Source organism: Mustela nigripes, chromosome 17 (assembly GCF_022355385.1).
Source record: "Mustela nigripes isolate SB6536 chromosome 17, MUSNIG.SB6536, whole genome shotgun sequence".
In the NCBI taxonomy this organism is placed as follows: Eukaryota; Metazoa; Chordata; class Mammalia; order Carnivora; family Mustelidae; genus Mustela; species Mustela nigripes.
This window is the reverse complement of record NC_081573.1, coordinates 25,800,045-25,807,782: the sequence shown is the minus strand read 5'-3', so window position 1 is coordinate 25,807,782 and position 7,738 is coordinate 25,800,045. Positions and strand designations below refer to the sequence as shown.

Genomic DNA, 7,738 nt, shown 5'->3' with positions numbered 1-7,738 from the left:
GTGAATAGTTTTGAGATAATGGAAAGACTACTCCCAGGATGATTTCTAATATCTTATGTAAAAAGTACCTTTCAAGTTTTTACAGAGAGTAGTATTTTTACGGAGGCTTTTACATGGAAATCCAGTTTGTAAACGCCTCAGACACTGGCCTTTGCTCAGATACAGACGTTTCACCCATCAAAGAACTATGAATGATACTTTTATTTTTTATTGAAAAAGAAACGCAGAATCCCATGCGTGAGACTTCCAGACGAGTGAGGACACAGGGGGTAAAGGCGTGCTTTTCCTACTACCCACTTGTCAGCTAAAATAAGCCGTTGAAACTCGTCCCACTTTCGCTGAAGAGCGGCTCAAACCTCAGGGAGGGGCTTGCACTTCTCATTTAGGGGTGGGGTCCCGGTCGGCGGCCGCCGCAGCCGGTTTCTTTCCCTTTGGGAAAGAGTGTAGTTGGGAAGGGCCGGTGGAGGCGCCGTGTGAAACCAGCAAACCAGACCTGACCAGCCGTAAATAGAAGGCGGGGGCACAGGACGACCCCCTTGGGCGGCGGAACAATGCCCCGCGGGGGGCGCGCGACCACAGTTCTCTGACGCGGCAGGAAGCGCCAGTTTCTCCCGGGCGGGGACGGTTGCGGGCAAGAACGTGACGTGCTCGCGTTTGTTGGGCGCAAGCTGTTAGTCGCAGCAACCGTAACCGAGGAGCCGAAGCCCCAACCGCCACCCCCCGACACCCGCACCGCGATGCCCGCGCGGGTCGCGGCCAACCGGGTGAGCGACTCTGCGCTTGCGCACCCGCGGGAAGCCCCGCCCCCTTCTGGCTGCCGGCGCGCGGGGCCGCGCCTCCTCATGGCGGCCGCCGCAGTGTGTGGTATTTAGCGGGGGCGCGCGGCGGGCTCGAGGACGCGCGAAACGACGGCGGCGGCGGCGGCGGCGGCGGCCAGGGGGGAGCCGGGGCGGCCGTTGCGGGGCGCGCTCTCGAGCGGCGGCGGCGGCGGCGGCGGCCCAGGGTATACTGTCGGTGCCGGCACGGGCAAGAGGCGGTGGCGCTGCCCGCAGTGGCGGGGGTTGGCGGCGGCGACGGAGCGCGTTTGAGCCAGGACCGGGGTCCGAGGCGCGCTCTCCGCCTACAGGTAAGTGGGACCCGGCCTGAAGGGAGGAGCCGGCCGCGAGGGGCTCTCCGGGAGGAGGACGCTCAGGCCCGGTAATGGCGGCGGGCGGGAAGGGCGGCGGAGCCGGGTCGCGCCGCCCGGGCGGGGGCGCGGGCAGCCCCCGGCGCCGGGCGCCTTTGTCTCGGCCGGAGCTCGGCCGCCGGGTCGAGCGCCGCCCCCCGCCCCTCCCCTCCCTTGCTCAGCCCTGCCCGCCGTCGCGAGCCGGCTCGCCTTCGCCCCCGCCCCCGGCGCCCCGGGCCCGGCAGGCCGGCGGCGGGGGTCGGCCCCGCGCAGCCGGGCGAGGGCGGGGAAGGGCCTCCTGGCCGCCCGGCCCGGCCCCCGCGCGCCCGGGAGGCGGGCCCGGCCGAGTGAGGCGTAGGGCGCTCCCCGAGCCCGGGTGCCGGCCTTTGTTGTGAAGGGTCCCGGGGAGTGCGGCCAACATGGCGGAGGTCAGCTGAGTGCGGGCAGTGGCCGGCCCTTCTCTCCAGCCCTTCCCCGCGCCGCCCGGGGCCCGGGGCCCCGGCCGGGGCGACTTGGCCGTCCTTGGCCTCCTCTGCCTGCCCGCGACCCCGGGAGCGGCGGTCTCTGATGGCGCTGCGTTCCTGCTCCCGCTCCCGGCCTGAGCCTTCATTGTGCCGTGGGAAGAATCAGCCTCCTCCCTTGTTTATGTCGTTAGCGAGGAGATCGCGTGCACGGCTTGCCAGGGAAGCCCCAGCTTTTTATTGTAAACCTTGGTTTTCCTAGGCGTCATTTGTCAGGTAGTTTGGGGGCCTTTTCGAGTCTCTGAGATATAACTTAGGAATGTGGGTAACCTGGACCACAGTGCTGCGTAGGTTTTTCTTTCCCCATTCCTGGAAAGATTCAGAATTTGTTTGTTCTGACATCGAAAGAAGTCCCAGTTTGTGTGTTGGGAAAGATCACATTGTGTAGCCGATTTGTCAAAGTCACAGAAGCCATGAGCTTGGATATAGGGCAGCGATTCGACTGCCAGTTCTAGCAGTTGAACATTTACCATTTCCAGATAAGCGGCTGTCAAGGGTAAATTGTTAACTCTTTTCAGCAGTTGAATGTTGGGAGCCGGACTCTGAAGTCCCTCCTGCCACACCGGTTTGTGACCTTGGGCAAGATGCTTAAACTCTCAGTGCTTCATTTTCCTTATCTGCAAAATGGGTGTAATCACAGTCCCTACCTCCTAGGATTGTTGGGAGAACTGATGAGATGATAATAGATGAAGGACTTGGAGCAGTGGCAGGCCCGTGTAAGGGCTTAATAAATGTTTGCTGCTAGGACTGTTATTATTAAGAAACATGGTAGGAGTTTATCTTGGCATGATGGATACGTTGGAAGTTCATAGACCAGAATATGTGAAATCACGTGGTACGTCGTTAGTGCTTGGGTTTTTCTTTTACTGCATTTTGTTAGTTGTACAGAATGAAAATAAGAGGTTTAGATGATAAACGAACAGGCACTTTTGAGATCATGGCATTTGGAAATTTATATAGTAAAGGATTTGAATAGGTTTTGCTTGGTCTGGAATTTAAAAACCAAAGTGATTAAATGAAGTTTCCTTTTAGCACTTTTACATTTATGGATCAATTAGCTTCCAAGCACTTGGCGTTAACTAACCTGGAAAAGTTGAACCATGAATCCCTTTGAGTGTTAGGTGTCTGTGGTGTTACCACCTCTTTTGGACATATAAGGATAGAGCAAAGTGTAGTGTGATAAATGTAATGGTCTGGTAATTTTATCAGGGAGATACTGGCTCAAATTGTGGAGGAGAGGGTATTGATTTGAGGAGAGGTTGATGACAAGTAGACTTTGAGACTTAAAGTGGATTATACAAATTGTGTAATTTTTCATTCTGGAAATTACAGAAACTTGTGATCTGAAATGGTTAGTTGCAGCCTTAAAGTTTGCTTTGCCAAAATCTTTCCTTTAGGTATAGAATTGGTTCAAATGCCCCCTGTTGGCATCTTTCCAGCATAATTTAGCAACACTTATTAATATTTTAAACTGAAGTATGGTATAATTAATAGATACGGAACTTTTCATGGTAAGTATTCCACAGACTACAAATTCAGATATTTAATTCACTTTAGCCTAATATCTGTTCTTTCTGAGCTTTGCAAAGTTCTTATAAAATTGATGTAGAGCAGTATTCTTTAATATCTGTAATTTAAAGACTATTATAATTAGGCTTAAACTAATTGGAGTCATAAAGAAGATATCTAGCTATGACAGCAATGACATAATGTGAAGACTAGGACTTCATTTTCTGTATATACAGTGTTTTGAAAACAAGTCTTACATAATGAGAGCAATAGTAAGTTTAGTAATACTGCAAAGTGACCCCTTAAATTGTGTTTCAAAGCTGTTGATTTATTCAGTCTCCAAAGATTGTAGGTTTTTCTTTATTTGCTTAAAGAGATGTTACAGCCTTTTGGCTGTAATTGAGGAATTTCCATACACACTGTGTAAATGTTCAAATTCTGAATACTTTTGGTATATATCCTCCCTACAAACAAAACCAATACATGAAAACCTCAGACTTCCCGACTCTCTCTGGCTCCCTTCCTCCAAGAAGCAACTGGGGATAAATTTTCCACTTTTATAATAGTAAGATCCTTAATCATTTCTTTTAAATAGTGGTTTTTTCTAAAGCACTCAAAATTACTTGGTTTTCCATGGCTATAGAGTATCTAATGCATAAGGGCAAGAATTGTGTTTTGTATTCGTATATCCTCAGTGTCTAACACTCAGTACATACTTGTTTCCTGACCTACTAGGTGTCTGTTAAGGTTTAAGTTGGTTTGTTAGTTTTATTGTTGAGTTTCAAGAGTTATTTGTATATTTTGGATAAGAGTCCTTTATCAGATAAGTCTTTTACAAATATTTTCTCCAAGTCTGTGGTTTGTCTTCTCATTCTCTTGACAGTGTCTTTTCCTTCAGGTATTTCCCACTTTTATATACCAAGGTATTAAAGAGTCACATGTCAAAAACTAAAACCTTTATTATTTCCAACTGTGCAAGGCTCTTAGACCCTATTTTCAGTTGGTCATCGGGTCCTGATATTGTTGCCATCTGGTTGTCTCAATCTTGTATTGCTTCTCTCTCAGTCATTTTCATATTTACATTCAAGTCTTCTGCCTTCTAAGTGGTCTGTCTACTTTGGTCTCTGCCTCCTCCCTTCAGTTCTTCCTATTGTAGTTGAAGGGAGCTTCCTAATGTAGGCAATTTACAAGAACTTTAGTATGAAGTACAGAGTTCCTTGGTATGGAGAGTAAGTACACAGGCATTTTCAGTTAGGTACTTGCAAGTGCCTCTGTGCACCATATTTTCTTTCTTTCAGTTTAGCTCTATAATCTTAGCCTAGACATCATTTAGCTGAGACACTAAGATGGACTTCCCATCTTGAATTGGGTGTCATCTCTGTATTCCTATAGCACACTGGACCCCACTCTTAACAGGTATCCCTCTGAACTGTATTTTTTCTGTACTGCTTTGCCCCCCTTACTAGGGAGGCAATCTCTGTGACTACAGTCTTTATGAGGACTTTGTCTTAATCACCCTTGTTGGTCTAGAGTTTAGCTTTGTTTCTGGTATGTACTTGGTGCTCAGTAAATGTTTATTGAATGACTGACAAACTAATAACCCTCACACTATCCTTAAAATGTGGTTCTCCAGCCTTATCCTCCAACGTTTTTTCTTGTCCTGCCTAGTCAAGCTGACTTTGTTTCTTGAATAGTCTCTGTACCTAATCTGCCTTTGCTCATGATTGTACTTCAGTCTCTCAAATATCTATTTGTGCTACTTTGGGCAGATTATTTAAACTCTCCAAGCCTTAGTTTTCATTAGTTCGTGAGGCTGCAGCTGGCCCCATTCCCCTTATTCTAATGTTAGAGTAGCAGTATTATTGTTCAGGGGTGAAGGGGACAGAACTCTGAAGAATTAGACCTGAAGGTGTCTCTTTGCTCTGTCATTTACTATTTATTATGTTTGTGGAACACTGTTTGTATTTTAAAAGCACATTTTCCTATCCATAGAAAGTGCTTAAATAATTAAAAAAAAAGAGTTAAGTTTCTTAATTTCTGTAAATATTACCATTTACATTCTAGTGAGGGAAATAAACAGAATTAGCTATTGTGATATATACAGATCTTCCTCCACTTACTGTGGGGTTGTGTTTCTTTTTAAATCCTTGTAAATTGAAAATATCGTAGTTTGAAAATGCATTAGTACAACATCATAGCTTAGCCTCGCCTACCTTAAACATGCTAAAAACACATTAGCCTACAGTTGGGCAAAATCATCTAACACAAAGCCAATTTTATAATAAGTGTTGACTATTTCACGCAGTTTCTTGAATACTGTACTGAAAGTGAAAAACAGTGATTATTAGTGTATTGGTTGTTTTCTCTCTGAATTGCCTGGCTGACTGGGAGTTGTAGCTTGCTGCCGCTGCTCAGCATTGGGAGAGAGTATCATACTGTGCATTGATGGCCTGGGAAAAGATTGAGAATTCCGAATTCACAATTCAGAATTCAAAGTAAAGCATATCGCTTTTGCACCGTCATAAAGGGAAAAATCACAAGTGAAGCCATTGTAACTTGGGAACCATCTGTGCTATAAAGGAGTTAAAAGTGCTGAAGTAAGGAATAATGGAGGTGGGGTGGAGACCTGCTGTCTGAAGGACTGTCTTTTAAGCTATGATAAAAGGATAAAGAGCTAGCCCTTTGAAGGAGTGAAGGGAGAACCTTTCAGAGTGAATGAGAAGCAGAGGTGAAGGCCCTGAGGCTTGAATGAGCATGTACTTACTGTTCTAAAAGTTAAGGGAAGAGTGTGTTGTTGGAATAAATGGGTGATGGGGAGAGATAGCCAGGGATCAGATCCTGAAGTCAATGTAAGAAATGTAAATTTTATTTTAAGGGTACTGAGAAGCTATCAGAAGGTTTTAATTAAAGGAGTAGCATAATTCACTTTTAACTTTTAAGATAGCTTTAGCTTTTGTTTGGAGAATTGATTGGTCAGAAGACCATTTCTTTGATTAGGCAGTAGTGGATTATGAGCTGGATTAAGGTGGTGGCAGGGAAGATGAAGAAAAGTGGATGGGTTTAAGATATATTTTGGAGATAGAATTAACAGGACTTGTTGGTGGATTAGATGTGAGAGGTGAGGAAGGAAGGAATTAGGTGGTTTTTGGCTTGAGCAGCTGTGTGGAGTATAGTGCTGTTTACCAAGGTGGGAAAGACTGAAGGAGGGAATAGGGACAGAAGGATAGCAGTAAAATGGAAAGTTCTGGTATGTTGGATTTGAGATATCTGTGGGACATCCAGAATGAGATAGTGAGGTAGGATGTGGTCTCCCAGACAGGGGGGATGTGGTCTCCCAGAAGCCAGATGGACAATACTAGAGCATGTTTGGTTATTAGAGGGATGGTCTGGTAGAAAAAGGGAGGGATTTATGTAAGAAAGAGGGTAATATAATAGAAGGGTTGTGAAGTGTGAGTAGGCGAGAAGAGAGCCGTGAGTGCCGGTCCCTTCTTCATTCTGAAGGGAGGGAAGGAGGTGGTAAATCTGCATTTGATGCCTTTCGTGGTATTTTCTAAAGGAAGCATGGGTGAAGCCACCAGTTGAAAGTATTTATAGTTAGTGAATACTAGACTGTGGTTGGTTAAAGATGTAATAGACACATTAAGAAACTGAGCAGAGGAGGGGGAGAGGTGTTGTGATGTATTAGCCAATGAGGAAGCCTGATACTGTTCCAGGAGATTTTGGAGACTATCTAGAGCAATAGTATTTTTCTTTCTAAATGTAAATTTTTTTGTTGAAGTATAGCATAAATAGAAAAAAATGCTCAAAGGTAAACATAGAGCTTGATAAATTTTCACGAAGAGAACACACCATTGTGACCAGCTTCTGTGTGTCCCAATTACTTTTAGTTTTTTGCTTTGTTTTAGTAAATCTTCAGGCACTCTAAGCTGAATTATTATTAGATAAAATTGTCTGTTTTGGTTCAGTTTATTCTCCTAAGCTTGAGCCAAAGCGACCAGGATGGTAACTGACAAAGACCTCTCATTAGGTTTGAGATTGCCCAGTCGTGTTGAACTTACTTGTGGTTTTTGTTTGTTTTTAAGATTTTATTTATTTATTTGAGAGACCAGGGAGAAAGGTCACAAGCAGGGGGAGGGGCGGAGGGAGAGGGAGATAGGTAGACTTCCCATTGAGCACCTAGCTGGACCAAGGGAGGGCTCCAACCCAGGACCCTGAGGTCAAGACCTGAGCTGAGGTCAGACTCAGACTCTTAACTGACTGAGCCACCCAGGCATCCCCTGATTGTTTTTAATAGCAGAGGGTGTGGGGAGCACGGGGGAGGAGAAAGAGAAAGTTTGAGGGAAAAGCTTTGGACATATAATCTTTATTTTAAAAGTAGATATTGCCAGAGAGAAGTATTTTCTTAAAAAGTTAGAAGAATTTTAATGGCAGTCATGAATTTTATAGGAAGTGTTACACTGTCCTGTTATTTATTATTGTCATTCTGACAGACTTAGCTGCAGTAAAATTTAGTGTAGGGGTGCCTGGGTGGCTCAGTCTGTAA

The 7,738-nt window shown here is 45.7% G+C and overlaps 1 protein-coding gene across 1 annotated transcript in view; it reads left to right on the top strand.

Moving 5' to 3' along the window:
- Nucleotides 1–945: 945 nt before the first annotated feature.
- The window catches only part of SIAH1 (siah E3 ubiquitin protein ligase 1), a 29,348-nt gene continuing 22,555 nt past the window's right edge, over nucleotides 946–7,738 (top strand). The window contains exon 1 of the mRNA XM_059383467.1: nucleotides 946–1,126. The gene's annotated coding sequence lies outside the window, so the exon portion shown is untranslated. The remainder of the gene's footprint in view (nucleotides 1,127–7,738) is intronic.